Source organism: Hesperophylax consimilis, chromosome 24 (assembly GCF_061612785.1).
Source record: "Hesperophylax consimilis isolate HC1 chromosome 24, BYU_Hcon_1.0, whole genome shotgun sequence".
Taxonomy (NCBI): domain Eukaryota; kingdom Metazoa; phylum Arthropoda; class Insecta; order Trichoptera; family Limnephilidae; genus Hesperophylax; species Hesperophylax consimilis.
Window position 1 is genome coordinate 9,133,808 of NC_142859.1, and position 20,550 is coordinate 9,154,357.

Sequence of the window (20,550 nt, forward strand, 5' to 3'; positions counted from 1 at the left end):
TAACTTGCATCAAATAAAGTGACAGTTCAATTATTATTGATCGCCATTTTGTTTTATTATTCGGAACCTACTTCCGGTAGTGGCTATTATTCCCCGGTGTCACGGGCAGGCTTCGAAATTAATGTAAATTAATTTCAAGCAAACAACCTCCGGACAAGGGGACAAGGGACTTTTCACTTCTTGTTCATGTTCAGACCTCAAAGGTGATAGGAACGGGGAACTGCGAAATAATGGAAATTGATCAAGTATTTTCTTGATAAATTGGATGCTTAGTTGTGATCATAATTGAATATTATGATATTAATTTGATCATTATACGCATAAAAGTACATCCCTTTTTGCATTGTGCTTATAACAAGGATGTACTCATGTATTACAATTATTTTATCGAAACATTTAAAAAAATCGTTATTTTTTATGTTTTAAGTACCTAATGGATGCTTTCGGTAATTTGTGCATGAAAGAGGATGTGTGAAGGTGAGAGAGAATGCTTGTACAGTTTATATAAAGGAATAAAGGCATGTCTCTTACATCAGTTCCAGTATAAACACATGGACAAAACCTACCAACACGCTTTAATACATTACCTCAACTTTCCAATGATCTTGTTTACAATAAAAAAATTATTAAAGACAATATTAGCGAAAAATCAGAAAAATATACGGTCACATCTAGGACTCGAACCCAAGACCGTTGCCTTGCCGGAGCACTGCTGTACCAACCAAGCTAATGGCAACCCTATCTCCTTCAGTCATATTTAACTGTATCATAACTGAACTACTAATATTATCTTCATTTTCTCACTTCACATTTTTTATTAGCTGCTATCTTATTATCTTTTTATTGTATGATCGCAAGATTCAACTCGAACTAAAATCAATCTAGTGTCTTGGATAAATATATCATATTTTTATTTTTAATGTGCGTAATCTATTAACTTTTTTTGCAAGTCTAGGACGAATATTTTTTTTAAACTTTATTAGTAAAACCACAAATTGTAATATTTAATTATTGAAGGTAATATTAGAGATTCTCAAACGAAAATTTTAAATAGAAAAGATATGGTCACATCTAGGAATTGAACCCAGGTCTAATATCCATGATAATTGGTGCCTTACCGGAGCACCGCTCTACCAACTGAGCTAATGGGACCATATGTCATTCGATCAAATTTAACTGTACCATTTGAATAAGAACTACCGACATTATCTTCATTTTCTCACCGCACATTTTTATTTGCTGCTATCTTTATGTATAAACGCTTATATTATATGATTTTATATATTAATTCTCTTAATATATAATTCGATGGTACAGAACCCGCATCAGAAGTATTTCCTCGTGTTGGAGAAGGTTCAGAAGATATTTCTGAGATTTCTCTCCCTGAGGGAGTATGGCTACTACCCGTGGCTCTATTCTACTGGCTTTCTCTGGGTTATGCTCGGAATGAACCATCTACGGGTCAGAAAGGATATGCGCATAGCTACACATTTCCTTAGACTGATTCCTGGATGGTTTAAAAACTCGACTGTAGCGGAGGGCAGTTCTGGATGGTTCGAAAACGTAAACTCCATCACCAACAGCGTAGACCGTTTTATTTCCCAATCCGCTGGACTAACTTGCCAATAGGTCAGACTGGTGTTAAGATCTAACTTGTTGTTGAATTGTATCACTTCCTGTATTGTAAATTTAGCATCAATGAAGCTGAGTTTAAACGACACTTTTTTCGCTGCTTTTATAAGTCTGTTATTTTTTATATCCACTTATCTTCCTCTCTCTTGTTTGTATACTAGGTATTTACATTGTTTAATGATGTTCGTAGATGTAATATCTTTAAAAACGCACTAAGACTGTAAAAAATTCACGATTCTAGAAAACTTTTTTCTGTGATAATTATATTAAGTGATATCTTTGAACCACAAAAAAACACTGCCGTGGTGTCTTATATTATTTTCAATAATAAATATGATAATTTAAGTATCTACTATAGCGCACTATCAAATAGTGTTGCGAACTGAAATTAGAATTACTGACGAATCGCAGGAAAAAGTAGTAAAATTTTGTTACACCGTACCTCATCTTTCAAGATTTTTGAGTGCTTCAAGTAATAAATTTAATGCTGTGTGGAATGAATGGATAGTTTTGCATCCGAAAATTCACAATAATTATACAGCTTCAGGTCAACTTAAAAAATAGACACTAAAAAAACAAAAAACAAAATGGCTTTTGATGGAATTGGGTGAAAGTGTATGTAGAATATAAACAAAGAATGTGAGGAAAACGGAAAACCATTTTACTTTCCTGGGTAGCATTTACGAAGGAGTTCGGATTAATTCGGATTAGCCTCAATACAGGTTCGCCTAGTGAAGCAGGTTATGCACAACTTAAAATATAGTATATTACCTATGCCATTTCTATTTATTTATTTATTTATTTATTGGATAATTTGTATAGCGCCGCTTTTGTGAGATATCACCTCAGGGGCGCTTTACAGTTGATGCAGGTATTATAAAAAATATAAATATTACAAAAATAGAGTGAAGTTAAGAAGTAAAATGAAGTATAGGAACAGGTGACACGAAGATAGAAGATGGAGACTTTGCAGCAAGAATCCTAGTTGGTGAATAAACTGGGCCAGCTGCTGCAGCGAAAGAGTCCATCGCGTCCACCAACAGTGCCAGCACGAGGTTCGTCATCCGTCCAGGTATGTGTCTGCTGCTAATAAAGCGCTGATACACTATCCTCTCACAGATACCAGACCTTGGCAGCACCGCTGTGACGTTCTACGAAGATAAAAGATGGAGACTCTGCAGCAAGAATCCTAGGTGGTGAAGGAACTGGACCAGCTGCTGCAGCAACAGAGTCCACCGCATCGAACAACAGCGTCCAGGTATGTATCTGCTGCTAATAATAAAGCGCTGACACCTCACATGGATAAGAGACCCTGGCAGCTGTGACGTTCGGCAAGTCCATAATTTATCTCCTGTTCCTGGTAATTGTTGAAGTGGAGCATTCTGCCCGCAATAAAAATAGACAGTTAATAAATTACTCTGGGCTTAGTAAAAAACTTGCCAAGGTCCAAACTTCCCCAGTTTCCGAGAATTACGTTGAAAACATCTGAAGTGCATTTACCGATCGCCGTTCGTTTCGAATGTCCACTATTTTTGAGCAAATGTCCGATTATTCACTTTTAAAACACTGCACTCAAATCATATATTATAAAGTTCTATTACTTATAAAGTTTATTTTTATTTAAGTTCAAATGTTGATTGATTGATTTTAAAAATAATTTCAAAGGGATGTTGCCTCATTTCCCTTTAAAATACTAAAAAAACACAAAGCGGTTGTAGGACGCGTTAGGACGCGTCCTGCTGCCACGAAGGGCGCTATATAACACTCTTACGGATATATTTACTTTTTCCTCTATTAGAAACTGCTGTATTATTGTAACATTATTATTTCAACAATTTCATTGTTAGTAATTTACAAATAGGTATATAACTATGATATATTATATATTCTGTAATTTTTTGATGAAATAATAAATTTAAAAAAAAAAGTCACTATATATTTTACACTCTAGAATTTTTTTATGAATACTGATGACGAGTAAAGAAAAAAAAAGCTTTATGATAAGAAACCATACATCGCAATGGCGTTTTCATTAAAATTCAAGTCAGAACAGTACACTCCGCCGTAGCCATTTTCTCAAAAACCGCAAACTTCAAATAAAAACTTACCGCGCCGAGAGTAGTTCTCCAGTAGTTGTTGTATACGCGGTTCCCGTTTGAAGCGATATGTTTGCCCTCTGACACTATAAAACTTCACAAGTTTGTAACAATACTTATAGTTGGGGATGTGAGGTGCAGCCGTAGTTAACTGGAGTTCTTAGGGGATGTTATTTTATTACCGGGGTGTTGGTGATAAATTATATCCACGACTGAAAGCGCTAAATCAATGTGGGGGAGTGAGTACTTACTGCACGCCTTGTGGCTCGTACCTGCTGTGTGAGTGAAATATATTTACTGACTGATATGAAAAACGGAATAATTGTTTAAGGAAATATCAATTTTTATTTGGTAAACTTGTCGAATTCCGCTGCATGCAAAGGCTCTTTATATAAAACATTAATTCTAACTTTTATATCTAATGGAGACTATTTAACTACATATTTAGGTCAGGAATTTAAATAAACATGCATAACATAGGTGTTAAGGGTTTAGTTTGGGTTATTTTAATAATTCATGCGTATTTTCTAACCGCCAAACTTAACTTTGATTGAGAAAAATGGATCTTTAATGCATTTTTTACAATTTCCCACCACATAATAACTTATTTCTTATGGAAATTAACTTGAAACCAAGCGATATTTATATATTTTTTGCGTACTAAGCATGCAGCCGAATTTGACTAGATATATTTAGATTTAATTGATTAATACAAGAGTATTGCGATTGAGAAGATAATATATACGATTGTTAATACAATTGGGAAACAGTTGGCATTGTTGGCTTGCCAATTTTGATCGCCTTTTTTCGGTTTTTGAATAAGAAACTTTACTATTATTAGTCATCTTAATTTTTTTTTAAATGATTTATCTAGTTAACTGGTGGTGTTAAATATTTTAACAGGTTTGTGATTATTCCACATCCCAGCCTATTCATATTGGATTTTTCTCTGTTACTTTTCTTTCCTAATACCTTGGAAGAGTCAAAAATCGAAAAAGAAGACCAACGTCATTTGTTTTACGAGTCGAATTTTCGTCGTGGTTGAATAATATCTGCAAACTGTTTACGTACACTCAATGAATCAAATTTTGAAAAACACAGTTTCAACTAGATAATTAATTATACGATCGATTGTGCAATTTGTAAGAAATGTATTTCATGATTTATTTTCTGATTTGATTCAATTTTATTTGTATAATATATATTATATTATAATATATAATGCATAATAAAACCTACAAAGTCAAAGCAAACTATTAATTCTTGCATGTGCAAGTTGTTTGATATGACAATGTTTTCGAAGCCTTTTGTATTTCTTGTTTTTGATCCAGGTATTTTAAGTGTCTTGTTATCTGATAGTGTTACATTTATATGTCCCTTACTGAAGTTCTCACTTAAGAGATTATCGATTTTCTTACAATTATATAATTTTTTCTTTTTGTATTTTCTTGAAGTTTAAAAAATAAGTGTTTATTCTGACAACAAACATATAGCACTTTATTCGCGTGTAATTTGATAATAACGGTTATTTATGGGTTTGTACAGATTGACATCAATGGAAAATTATTTATTATATTTCGTTAATACATCATTTTAACCTTTTTTTCTGTTACTTTTTGTATTTTTATATTTTATCACACTTGATTTTTTGTACTTGTAACTTTATACCTACGTTTATGGCACATATTGTGCCGTATGTTTTTAAACTAATAAATAAATTCAATTATGCAAATATCATCCTCAAGTTCGTTTTTGTCGTGTGGTGAATGTTAACAGAGTTCGCGTTATAAAAATCTAAAATTAATAGTGATTTTTCTTTTTTTTTTTTTTTTTTTCTTTATTCATGAAATATTAATGTGTACAGTTTTTACATGCTTTTCGACTACCACACTAGACACACGCCGGTATTATGGTAGTCGAAATTTATATACATAGGTTTATATAATTATATAAATGTAATATTTGATAACTTGTTAATCTAAGTATTTTTTTTCTTACATGCAATGTATGTGTATAATAGGTGACACTTTTACTGGTTCCCAGTTCAGTAGATTGCTCAAGTGTACATCAACCGTATTTTAAACTGTTGATATTAATGAGATAAAATGAACACAATCAGCAAATAGATAGGTTACTTTACTTGTTAAAATAATGAAAATAAAGTAGAAATTATGAAAATGAACTTGTTGAAATAATGAAAATAAAGATTAATTAATTAATTATTAAACTTTTTTCTTTACAGAATTGAATGAAAAACAAAAATGACTAATAAAGAAAATGAGCTTAATTTAATGATGGCAGGCATTCCTTGAAAAAGTTCCTTCCCTTTATAAATAACCAATTTTGAACACTTATGACATACAAATTGTGAGTTTTTGATTTTCTGATATCAATACTCAGCGAGTTGAATATTTTGGGAGCAATATAAGAAAAGTGCCGCTGGGCGAAAGCTGTTTTCGTTTGGGGAATTTTACATTTTAGGTGTGACGAGTAACGGGTGTTAATTTTTTGTTGTGTTTTATTCACCAAGTCATTTTTCCGTATGTATATGAGAATGGTCTTAACATATAATTGTCGAATATCTAATATTCTGAGTTTTCTAAAAAGTGGTTCTGATGGGTTTGTTGGCTTACATTTGAATATTATCCTTAGTAACAGTTTTTGAATTAAAACCATGGGATGAAGAATCGTTTTTGCACAACCTCCCCATCCCACTATACCATATGTAGTAATTGATTGAAAAAGTGCAAAGTATACACATCTTAGTGTTTGTAGGTTAAGGATAGATCTGAGAGAGTAGAAAATGTAGCATAATTTGCGAAGCCTTTTTGTTGTAGAATTTATATGGGCCTCCCATCGCAGTTGATTGTCTATAATGACCCCCAAGTACTTAATTTCGTTTGATATTATAAGGTTGTCGCATGAACAATTTTTGTGAGGTGATGTAGCCATGTTGAAGTTCTGTGAACATGAATGTATGGTAAGTTTATGATAGTTTTGAGGGAGATTAGGTTTGCGTATGGAAAAAAGTAAGTATTTAGTTTTCTCAATATTTAGAGTGAGGAGGTTGGAATCTAACCAGTGTTTTATTTCATTTATACCATGATTTGCTTTTTCAAATGTTGAATTCAAATTTTCATCTGCAAATATGATAACCGTATCATCGGCAAAAGATATTATAGTGCCACCAGTATCCAAATTGCATAACGAGTTAATGTATATTAGAAAAAGAAGTGGGCCCAACACACTGCCTTGGGGCACGCCATATGTGATTGGCAAACTTGTACTTCTATACTCTTTAGCGGAGTTAATAATAGTTGACTGGGACCTATTTGTTAGATAGCTCTCAAACCATTTAAGAGGAACACCTTTTATTCCTATCTGTGAGAGTTTTTTCAAAAGTATGCGGTGAGATACAGTGTCAAAGGCTTTAGCCAGATCCAAGAATACAGCGAGGGGCTTGCGACTTTTATCGAGGTTATCAGAAATTAATTTAGTAAAAGCTGCAATTGCATCTGATGCACTAAGACCTTTGCGGAAGCCGTATTGGTTTTTTGACAGGATTTTATTTTCTTCGAGAAACTTGTAGAGCCTTTGTTTTACTGTTTTTTCGATTATTTTAGAGATTGGACTCAGTAGAGGTATTGGTCTATAGTTATTGACGATTGATCTGTCCCCTGATTTAAAGATAGGAATAATTGTTGAATGTTTTAGAGTGTTTGGGAAAAGGCCAGTTCGAAAACTTAGATTTGTGATGTATACAAGGGGCTTAGCAATGATTGGTTTAAGGTGTTTAATTAGTTTAGTGGATATATTGTCAACTCCCGTAGAGTGTGTATTTTTGAGTGAATTGATGATTTCAGTGATTTCTTGTTCTGTTGTTAGTGTGAGATTGAAAGGGTCATAACTCAGATTATCGAGAAAGATAGTATTTGCAAGATTATTTTCAGACTTGCTATTTCTTTTTAAAATATTATTTGCTAGATCCGATCCGATTGTAGAGAAGAATTGGTTGAAGTGATTTGCGATTGTTTCTGAATTTTCGGTTGCATTTAGTGTTTTATTTGTGATGGTTATTTTATTTATGGGTGTGGTAATTTTGTCGGTGTAGCATATTTCTTTGACAATGTTCCAGATTTTTTTATTATCATTCGCAGCTTCCTCTATCTGTTTCCTATAATAATCTTCTCTGGTCGTACAGGTTATTTTTTTACAGGCATTTCTGTATCTTTTATAGAATAAGAGAGATTCGTAATCAGTGGGGTTATTTTTACAATATTTATGAAGTTTATCACGTTTGCGGATACAGTGTAAAATACCAGTAGTTATCCAAGGTTTTAGTTTAATTGTACGACTACTTTGATTGTTGTGTGTGTGGGATGTGGCATTTTTCAGATGCTTATGTAGGATGTTGATGAGAGATTCACACGCTAAGTTTGGATCGCTAATTTTGTAGAAATTTGACCAGTTTTCATTGGAAACCAGTTTGAAGAGAGTGTCATAAGAAATTTTCTTTAGTTGTATAGTGGATGCTGGTAATTTTTGAATTTTATGAGAAATGGAGGTGATAGTAGCGTAGTGATCTGTGTAGTGTGTACACCTAAACTATACATGACCCACGGAATGTTCAAGAAATCAACATCATCACCAGGTAAAGGCTTTCTCTCCTCGTATTTATTGTTATAATAACACTCTCGATTGATATTTTATTTTCATTTAAATTCAGTTCATTTTAAATAGTAATCGTGTTACAAACAATTGGTTTTCAGTCGAATGGTGAATTTATTATTGTCTCTACTTATTATAGGCATAATAATATTGCTACCACAATATAGGCTATGATGCAGAAGCAAATATGTTTTAAATATTTTCAGAGTTTCAAATGTATTGTTCATATAATAATAATATTGTTTGACTTTTAGAGTGTTGTCATAAACTTTTACACATCCGATAAATCTACATTACCAAATCGATGTATTATTAATAATTACACTGAAATAAAAATAAAACAAAATAAATTATTACAGCTTTAACCATTTGTTTTTACCAAGAAATTCACTTTTTTAATTCGTCTCTTTATAGTCAAATTATAAGTAAAAAATGTATTCTTCTCAGTTTTCATCTTTGAATGAATTATGACAAGAAACCTTCATCATTATAGTAGCCGAGCGATACAGAAGAGATACAGGCTTCAGCGACTCGTGTTTAATCAGAAAGTCTTTATCTCGAACCAAAGCACTTAGCAAAGCCACAAAATATCTCAAGTGTATATTTAAACTTCGTATTTCAATCGTTTATCAAATAAATGTTACTTGGTTATAAAAGCGAATGCATAAAACAATCCATCAAAAGCGCTGAATTAAAACTGGCTAGATTGGCCTGAACCAAAAATTTTAATACATCCGTAGCATTGTTCGGTACATGAAAATGTAGAAACATCCAATACGGGTGCATTAAAACCAGCTTCTTTTTTCATCCAATTAGTTATTTGCAGCTTAATTTTTTACATACTACTATTCTTATTGCTGCCTAATGGGTAAATGTGACCTTGCCCTTGTTGGTACCTGGCATTGTTATACCTTATGCATTTCCTTTTCATTTCTACCTACAATATTTTGGTCCACCTGCCTAATTTTCTACCTCACTATGCCAACTACAATGTGTGTAGTTCAGTTGAAATTCAAAAGTCATCCAATCAACCTTGCGAGTTTGTGGCTGTGAAAGTGAATTGTATTTGAACCAGCGCAATTAAGAAAATCGGAAGAAGAAAAAAACGGTTAGTCGGCATTCCGGATTTCTGATCCTTTTTTATACGCTGTGCGATGGTACATTGATTCCGTCCCTAACAGACCTTTTTTTTTTTTTTTTTTTTTTTTTTTTTTTTTTTTTTTTATTTTTTTTTTTTTTATAAATTTAATTTAGATTAAATTTGATAATATTATTATTAAGTTCTGCAAGTGTTTTAGTTTTTTATTATTGTGACAGCTGTTTCGGCTTACAAGGCCATTTTCAAACTGTGGTTAGTCCACATTGAGACGACGTTTTTATACTATTTCAAATGTAAATTTTGAAGGTGCATACATTGATTTATTACTGGTTACACCGATGACATGATCTATTCAAATTTAACACTAATTAATAAAGTACGGAAAATAATTTACTCACCACTTCTTAGTATTTTCACAAAACCCAAGCAGTATAATGCACCCAAATAATTCATAGCAATAAAGTCATTAGTAAATAATTAAGAACCCATTACCATTTACTGAGGGGAAAACATAGATTGGTTTAACCAACAATAGATCATGTCATCGGTGTAACCAGTAATAAATCAATGTATGCACCTTCAAAATTTACATTTGAAATAGTATAAAAACGTCGTCTCAATGTGGACTAACCACAGTTTGAAAATGGCCTTGTAAGCCGAAACAGCTGTCACAATAATAAAAAACTAAAACACTTGCAGAACTTAATAATAATATTATCAAATTTAATCTAAATTAAATTTATAAAAAAATTAAATGGAGTTCTACGAATTAAACACAAAAACAATAAATAAAAAAAAAAATACTAACAGACCTAACTACTATATTAGAGCATAAACAATCTCTCATGAACTAAAATATAATATGGACAATAAAATACATTATTGACGTAGGTACTGACTGATGAAAAATAAATCAAGCCATTTTTTCGAATGTGTGCATGAGTGTCACGAAAATTGATAAAATACATTGAAATTGACAACGATTCTATCTGCCGAGTTTCAGCTCAATCGGATGTTGGGAAGTAGGTTTATTTTCACTTTCAAGATTCCACTTCATTCACTCAATCAAGAAAACAAAAAAGAAATTCAAATAATGTATTTATTAAAAAAATAGAATATCTTTCATACATTTTACATTTACCAAAGTACTTAATTTTTTCATTTTTTTTATTATTTTGTACAAAATGCCGTGCCTTCTTTACAGAAAATAAATATCTTTGATTTTTTTATATTTTTTTGTTTAGTTGTTATAATTTTCGATATGCCGACATTTTTGCAATATTACTTCGATATTCTTATACCAAATATAGATTGAAATTTAAACCACTCAACTGAACAAAAAAAACACCATGTAACATGTTAATAATTATTTCAGAAAAAAACACTATTTATTATATTTATATTATTTTATCATATTATCCATACTACTAAATCTCAGTAATATTTTAATGAAATTCTCACCACGGGAGATCCCAACGAGGATGTTATTAGATCTAGTTGTTACAAAAAATAAAATAATAGAACACTTAATATTATTATTATATCGAAAGAAATCATTTTTGTGTGTCATAGAGTATGTGCTTCAAAAATTGGAAGAAAACCATTTTCGAGTTTTGGGTGCTACCCAAAGATGGTGATGAGCACATAGCGTTCACGTGTTCCAAATATAGTGATAAAATTCCAGATGGGTATTCGTCGTTCCCTTCCCCTGCTCTAAGGTAATATGGATATTTGAAATTAAGTTGTATAATATTGTGAATAGAGGGCCAATCTAGAACAATCCGAGTCAATGATCAACCAAACTCAAAACGGATCGGTTTATTCATTACGTTAGCATCGAAATAGAAACACAAACAGCACAAGTATATATTAGGTTTCGTATATAAAGTACAGTGTACATGTAAATGCGCCCACCCAGTCACAGTGTATCGATATTCGGGCCCGCGTTCATTGATATTCGAAGGAATCGCACTACGTAAACCTAAGCGATTTCTAATGATACGTTAGATTCACCTTTATACCTTTATTGCGGAGATACGGAGGCGCGATAAATCCACGCAACTTTGAGGCGTCTCCGTTGAAATAAGATCTAACAGTGGAGTTTATTGGCATTTTGTAAAGGCGATATAAGACTCTAATAACGGGGGTTTGATTGAAGCTCACATTTTAATTACTTCTGATGAACGTATTGCTAAAATCTCAAATGTTTCTTAAGGGATCCTTAAGGACTTAAGTTAATTAAGAATAAAGTAAGATTAATAAAAACAGTAACTTACCAATAAAGTATTTTATGGAAAACAGTTTGAAAATTTAAAAAAAAAATTTTTTTACTTATAAAATTAACATAAGATAGAAATCGTTCAAGCCATACTGGAAAATATGGGTAAAGCAATGGTATAACTTTTATCGGCAATTAGGGTTTTGCCATAATTAGTAGTCGTGTAAATTGACTAAAGGTTAATAATTACTAAAATACTAAAGGTTCCCATAAGGACGTCAACAACAGAAATTTTTAAACAATTTGACGTTCCAAGCATATAGAAAATCTATGCCAAAAACATTTTGGTACAACACCTCAAAAATAATTCTCAGGAAAACACCTCACATACTCATAAAACCAGAGCCAAACAAACAGAGATACTAACTATACCAAAGTGTAACTCTACCTTTGGACAAAGAAGCTCTGAATTTTTAGCAGTAAAGGTATATAACAAACTCCCACTTAGTATCAAACAAATCAAAACAAAAAACAACTGCATTAAGAATATTAAATCTTGGCTTAAGGAATTACCGGAAAAAGAACTTACTAGCATATTTAAAACATCGTCGTAGAAGTTTCTGGAAACCCTTACCCAAAACATGGAGTCATACCATAGAAGTCGCTGAATAACTTATCCAAAACCTAGTCCCCCTCAGCACAGGATCTCCTAGTGAGGAGAACTATGAATATAATCAACATCTATTTTTTATATATATATTCTTATAAAAATGTAAAAAAAATGTATAATATAGCTACTAAATAAAAAAATTAAAAAAAATAAATAAAAAAAATGTTAGAAACAGGTGGAGCACGGTCATTTTCATCTCATTCATTAAGTTCGTTCGCGGTCGGAAAAATTCGGGCGATATCGACAGCCGCCACACCCCCTTCCTACTTCTCGCACGATTATAATATTTCACACTAATATTGCAAGGAATTTAGACTCCATTTATATATAATTCAATGTTTTTACACTACTTAATTACTTATGTCGTTAAGATTCCCGCTATATTTTAGAGAGATGATAGAGCAAAATCAAGTGTCTTGTAGATATAATGTATCATACTGTTAAGGTTTTGTGACTATATGTGTATTTTAATCTTAAAGGAGAATAAATTAATGTGGTTTGTAGTGGTGACGGAAATTTTAAAAGATATTTTATAACTCAGTCTCTTTGATTTATAACCCATTTGTTTGGAGAATCCTAGGGTTTATAAGTAGGTACTTACGTTTATTTTTATTTTTTTAAATTTACTCCAGTTGAGAGGTCCTGTCAAAAATAATTTCTTTTGTGGCTTATGTCACATTAAGGATGGTGTGTTGCGGGTATTTTTAAGGAAAGGAAGAAGTAAACTAGTTTCTTAAGGAGATCCATGTTGTAGGATGCAGGAAACACAGGGGCAAAGGAATTTAAGCCAAAGAAGGCCAAAGTACACGTAGGTCTATCGGCCAAAAAGTTCATGATCACAGTTTTTAGGGATGCACAGGATATCTACCTGGAAAAGGGTAAAACGATCACGGGTAAATTATGGAGAATTTCTGGACCGATTCGACGCCGATTTGAAGCAAAATCGACACCAGTTGGTGAAGAAAAACATGCTCTTCCACCAGAATAATAAAACGGTCCACAAATGAGCAGTCGCAATGACAAATTTCCATGTTTTGCGCTACGAATTGGTTCCTTATCCCCCACATGCTTCTGATATGGCCCCCTGTGACTATTATTTGTTTCCAACCTTCTGGTAAGAGTATTTAATTGGTGGTAAGAGATTTGAGCCGAACGAGGTCATTGCTAAAACGGAGGTCTATTTTTAGGGCTTCAAGAAGTCGTATTAATTAAATTTATTAATTATAATCACCGAAAATGTACTGAAAAATGGAAGAATCGTTAGACGAAGTTTATAGAGCTAAAAATAGATTATGTTGAGAAATAAATTGAGTTTTGCCAGAAAAAGTTAGTATTTTCTTGCCCAAGCCGATTACTTTTCAACCACCCCTCATATATTATGTACTTATAAATATGTAAATACTCGTATATATGTCATTAAGATAGTAGTTATAGGCCTTAGTCGCAAGTCACTAGATATAAGTCTTAGAGATAAGTCAGTAGTTCTAGTATTAACTATTTAAGAAATACAGCGCCTTTGAGGTGATTTCTAACGAAAACGGCGCTATATAAATTAGCCAAATGTTATTATTATAAGTATAAGTTACAGTTTTTTAAGTCATCGTTTCTTTTATCGATACTTTTAATGATCTCGCTATTAAAAATTGTATCTAAGATTACTTAGCAGTAATCGAAAGGCCCGACAGAATATTTGTTTTTAATACACTCACTTTTATCTTAGTAAATGCGCTTCAGCATTGTGTCAATATCATTCCAATGGGCGTCTCCCACTTAAACTGTTGAAACTTGCTGCAAAGTGTGGAAGTGTGGAAAGCTTCGCGAGCAAACTAGAGTGATAAGAGAATAAGTCGTGGAACTAAACACAAAAAACTTTGGAACCCGACACAAAAAACTTTGGAAGCCAGACGCAAAAAAATGTGGAAACTTCCTACGTGTCCCGCGAAACTAAACTTTCTTGGGGAGCTGGGCGGCTAATAAGTATCCACAAAATAGAGTTTTTGCGGGAAACTTTGAGGAATTAAGGAGTTTTTGCCGTTTTATATTAGAGACGTTTGACATAACTTTTTGTGCGCTTTGTTGGGATGAAAAATTGTTAAGATAATCAGATTCTTCTCCCTTTTAAAAGCTTGATAAAAAGGAAAATATTAAAAGATACATTTTTCGGTACTCAAGATTCTAGTATAGGCGAATCACAGCATTTTTTCCACTTTAGAAATATAAAAGGATAGTCAACTATTCGAGTGTAAGATTTTTCCATAAAAATTACAATTGAATTTATAAATGTAATAAAATAGGACTTTTGGGAGAGAGTCTCAAACTCGGAGATGTGGTTTTTATTGTCAAACAATATTGCGTCTTACCAGCTACTAACTGAAAGGCTCATGATGAAAGTGGCGTTCCGGGCTAAAAATGGTTGCGGTGACCTAGAAAAGTTAAAGAAAAATCTTTGCAATTTTCATAATGCCTATCTACCGATACGTATATTTATACATATCATCAAAATGTGTTCTCCAAACATTCAATAATCTTTGCTCCAACACAACTCTTTACATATTTTTTCTTGACGATTTAAGAAAAAAAACATTACTGGTAAATTAGTTGATGCGCACTCACAACACACATACGTGTTCACATATATTTAAGCACCACATATTTATCTTTTCCTAAAATTATTCGTGACCGTTAAAATGCATATAATTTTATTTTATTGGAAAAACTTTTAAAATTTATTCCTATCAATGTTATATATCAATACATAAGAGGATAATTCTAATAAATCTTAACGAGACATGAAACAAAAGTGTTTAAAACACGAGTGTTTATACTCTACATAAATGATATGGTAAAAATATTAAAACATTGCAAAATAAGACTGTTTGCAGACGATGCACTAATTTATATTGCAGAAGATAATTATGAGAAAGCAATCAAAAAGATAAATAGTGACTTAGAAACATTGTCAAAATGGCTCAAACTAAATAAATTAAAACTAAATGTAAATAAGACAAAATACCTGCATATAGGCAGAACAAATACACATGAGGAACCAAAGGTTTCTATAAATGGAGAAATCATAAAAAAAGTGGAAGAAATTAAATATCTAGGTGTTTTTATAGACTCAAAATTGAACTTCTCAAAAAATGCAGACTATACAATTAAAAAAATTGCAAAAAAAATATCATTTCTTGGTAGAATCAGAAACAAAGTAAATAAAGAAACATGCCAGATAATATACAATACAATTATATCACCACACTTTAATTACTGTTCAAGTATTCTTTTTCTCTGCAATAAAGAGAAAATGAAAAAAATGCAAATACTGCAAAATAAAGCAATGCGAATAATACTTAAGCGCAACATATACACACGGATAAGAGACATGTTAAATGAGCTGAATATTTTGACGGTGAAGCAAACTGTGTATTTGAATGTACTTATTTTTATACATAAAATTAACTTAGGGATGATGTCTAAGGAACTGAAAAGAAAAATAAATTACAATAACGAGATACACGGACACGGGACGAGAAATTCTAAGCAAATTAGATTGCCAACACAGACATAGGAATTAATAGACGAGAAGATAATGGCGAGGGGTAAAATCAACTGTTGAAGAACGAAGGGAGTGAATCTGACTGTGATTCGTCAATAAATCAATCTGACAGTAAATAGGCATCTCGCATTATAATATCACCATTTACTTCTTAAAAGTAAAATCTGCTTTTGAATGAATAGACATTTTTACATGGGAGCGCAAATTACTCGCCACGTTATGAACAAATTTGCGAAGTCCAAATTCGGCAAAAAAATTCGGTTCTATTTTCAGAGTCGAATATTTCGTTTAAGTATTTAGTTAAGACACTTTTATAAATGTTCATAATTTACTTCCCAGCAACCAACCAGCTTTGTGTTTCGCGTCCAGACGTTTATCGATGTGATAGTAACAACTGATTCATATTATACGATGTGAATATGCTTAAAATAAAGTAAAATAATGCTTATATATGGAATGTAATACGAAAATTGGGCTTATTCTCTTTTTCACATCTATTTTTACAAGTTTTCATAGTACAAGTCAACATTTTGCCGTGTTATTTCGTAAAATGAACCGATGATGCCTCGACCATAGTTCGCACAAGAATGATGACATCACGTTTTCAAATTTCACTTGAGGCCATACGCGAGCACAGCCGGCTCCAATGGAACCGGTATGGGGAGTGGGGATAATACGTTTTTAATCACTTAGGGCAGGTCTACTAATATTCATATGTCTATGATTGCCAACAAGAAAAAAAACAAGCACCCAAAAATCTCTGATGTACCAGGCCGTTCAACTCTATAACAAAATCCCGAAGGAAATTGCTGTGATAGAAAATATTAATAAGTTCAAAAATGAATTAAGAAAATATGTCTATCTCAATTATTAATGTTTCTTTTTTTTGTGACTTTATTGAAATATTTAAAGAAAGATTATGTTTGCCAAACAATGTACATGTTTATATGTTTATAAAACTATAAGCACACACGAAGATGTGAGCTAACTTAAGATTAATAAATAAAATAAATAAAACAATAACACAGAAAAAAAGTAATGATCACAACTGGAAGTCGAACCCAGGATCTCTGTTTTGCTGGGACGACGCCTACATCAACTCGGCCAGTGGGACCTTATTATTTTACGTTATCTTTGTTTGTCTCATATTTCATATTCAGAATTAACAATTTTGCTGCTATCTTTTTGAACAATTACAGAGTTTAAACGAATTTATTTGTAACCTAGAAAGGGTCTCGGATAAACACATCCAATATTTATTTATATAGGACACATTTCAATTCCTAGTCGAGACCGTTACCTTTTTATTTTTCTGTATCTTGTTTTGTTTCATGTTTCGTCTAGATTTATTTGTATTATCTTCTTCTTCATCGATGTATATAATTCACTCACCAGACGTTTCACAGAAATATGCTTCTTTCTGGAGATTGAATTATTTATAAATGACATACCGATCCACTGTGAATATTATTTATAAATGACATACCGATCCACGGTGAAGATTATTTATAATTTACATACCGATCTACTGTGAAGATTATTTATAAATGACATACCGATCCACTGTGAAGATTATTTATAATTGACATACCGATACACTGTGAAGATTATTTATAAATGACATACCGATCCACTGTGAAGATTATTTATAAATGACATACCGATCAACTGTGAAGATTATTTATAAATGACATACCGATCCACTGTGAAGATTATTTATAAATGACATACCAATTCACTGTGAAGATTATTTATAAATGACATACCAATTCACTGTGAAGATTATTTATAAATGACATACCGATCCACTGTGAAGATTATTTATAAATGACATACCAATCCACTGCGAAGATTATTTATAATTGACATACCGATCTACTGTGAAGATTATTTATAATTGACATACCGATCCACTGTGAAGATTATTTATAATTGACATACCGATCCACTGTGAAGATTACCTATAATTGACATACCGATCCACTGAGAAGATTATTTATAATTGACATACCGATCTACTGTGAAGATTATTTATAATTGACATACCGATCTACTCTGAAGATTATTTACAATTGACATACCGATCGACTGTGAAGATTATTTATAAATGACATACCGATCCACTGTGAAGATTATTTATAAATGACATACCGATCTACTGTGAAGATTATTTATAATTGACATACCGATCCACTGTGAAGATTATTTATAATTGACATACCGATCCACTGTGAAGATTACCTATAATTGACATACCGATCCACTGAGAAGATTATTTATAATTGACATACCGATCCACTGTGAAGATTATTTATAAATGACATACCGATCCACTGTGAAGATTATTTATAATTGACATACCGATCCACTGTGAAGATTATTTATAAAACGTGTAAACTGTTTACCACACATTTTACCTTTGTACATATAAAAATTACAACCTTTTTTTAGGGAAAAAAAATATTTCTTCATGAAAAATGCATTGGAATTGTCTTCCAGGTCAAATCTTTAGCTTCAACATCTCTCATATCGTACTTCCTGTTCTGCATTAGCACATAAAAATTTTACTCCCCACTGCAAATCAGGTCGTCTGTGGTTGCTCCCGAAGTATGATGTAACGGTTAAAAAGTATAAAAAGGCCGTGAGAGGGGTGGGGGGGGCAAAAAGGTGGTGAAAGGTGGTGAAAGCGGGTGAAAGGGGAAAGATGGTATAATTTCAAGTTAATTAACTCCCTCATAACGTTTTCACAGGGTCAATTGGTACGGTCCCGTTTCGTTTATATAGAGTAACCCTTGGGCGGTGAAATTGGCTTTCCATATTAAAGTACCAACCTAAATACAGGGTTGCCCTAAAAACACACGAAACTTCAATAAACTTTTTTTTATTTCAAACGGTGGATTGGCTTAAAGTGATATTATCACTGTGGAGTTCAAAGCGGCTATATTATCACAGGATTGATTATTTCACTGCCTCGAAAATTGTTTGATTTGTAATTTTTTCTAATCAAATAATTATTATGTTGTTATCAAGATTAATTTTTCGAACATTTAAATTAATATTTTTACCATATTATTGGATTTAACAAAAAGTTTTTTGTGAACTTGATTTAAATTAAGAAATAAATTAGTTCGAAGGAAATTAATAATGGCATTTGTAATAAAAATAAAAGTAAATTATAAACCGTTTTCATTATAAGCACCTGAGTAGCAATTATATGGTGAAATAAAGTTTTGGAATTGAAATTTATTGCCCAATTTTCCAAATGTTCGAATCACGAAATACATCCACGTGGCATTTTTTTGTTCTTCTTTATTCTATGGGTAAATTTAAAAGCATTGTTATTGACTTATATACACTATACAAACTTATATACATTATTAAGTTAGGTATTACAACAAAAAAATAAAAGTAAAAATAAGAACTTAAAACACTACAAAATCATTTGATGAAATATTAGATATATAAATTATTTTAATTTCAAGGAGATTATAGTTTTTATATTCTATTTTAAATGCATAAAAATGCTTTATTTTACAGGATGTCTTGAAGAAAAAAATTACCTCAGGACCTACGACTATATCATCTTTTGGGATGCTGTATGGATGGTATTTTTTGGAAAAGGAAGGAGATGATGTTTGGGGAAGGTAAAAGGTATGAGAGTTAGGTAGGAATCTAGGGATCAGTATCCAGGTTTGACTGATATTTGAATATATCCGTCACATTGCAGCGTAAGGCGATGAGTCGAGAGACCCATACGCTGCTTGATAGATGGTCGCTGTTTTGAGGGTTCAGAAAAGATATTTTTTCAAATGCTAAGCAGTCGTGTTGATTTGGACTTTATTTTCCGAATTGTTTCAAAATTATGGTGCTTTCATAGAGAAAAAAGGAAAAAGGGATTACCATTGAGACAGAGACGGTTCTTTGGACAACTTGTATAATTCCTCATTTAAAATTATTTAAGTTACTCAAAATATACGGTACATAATTAAGTAGATAAGTATTTACTTACGTTGTGAGAAATAGTATGATTTGAGAGTAAATTTTGGTTCTGGTTAATTAAATAAACGAAGTTAAAACATGATTTTTGGACATTAGGTCTACTGTTCAAACTAGAACTACTTGGCTTCATCACAAGAATCACTTCAGATTTCAAATTATAAAAACCCTTAAAAGTCTTTACTGCTCTTTGGTTCGCCCCCATCTTGAATATGCTTGTATTATATGGTCTCCTTTTTATGCTATCCATATTCGTCATATTGAGTCCGTTCGACATCGGTTCCTTAAAGGGGTTGCTAAGAGGCTAGGATTAGAAAGAGGCAATTACTCGTATTATGAAATTGAACAAATTCTAAACCTTTCTCCTTTAGAAGACCGCCTAAAAAATCTGAGATCATTTGTATCTTTAAAATTTTCAACAATTTGATTGACTCATCACATTCAATATACCTTCACGTAGACTCAGAAATAAATAACTGCTCTTTCTCAATCAACACTCGACTAATTATGCTTATAAATGACCACTGTCCAGAATATGGAAAATGGTCAACTCACGTCAAGACCTTGATTTTTTTTGTATAAGTCAGAATGTTTTTGTCGCTCACTATGCAATAGAGG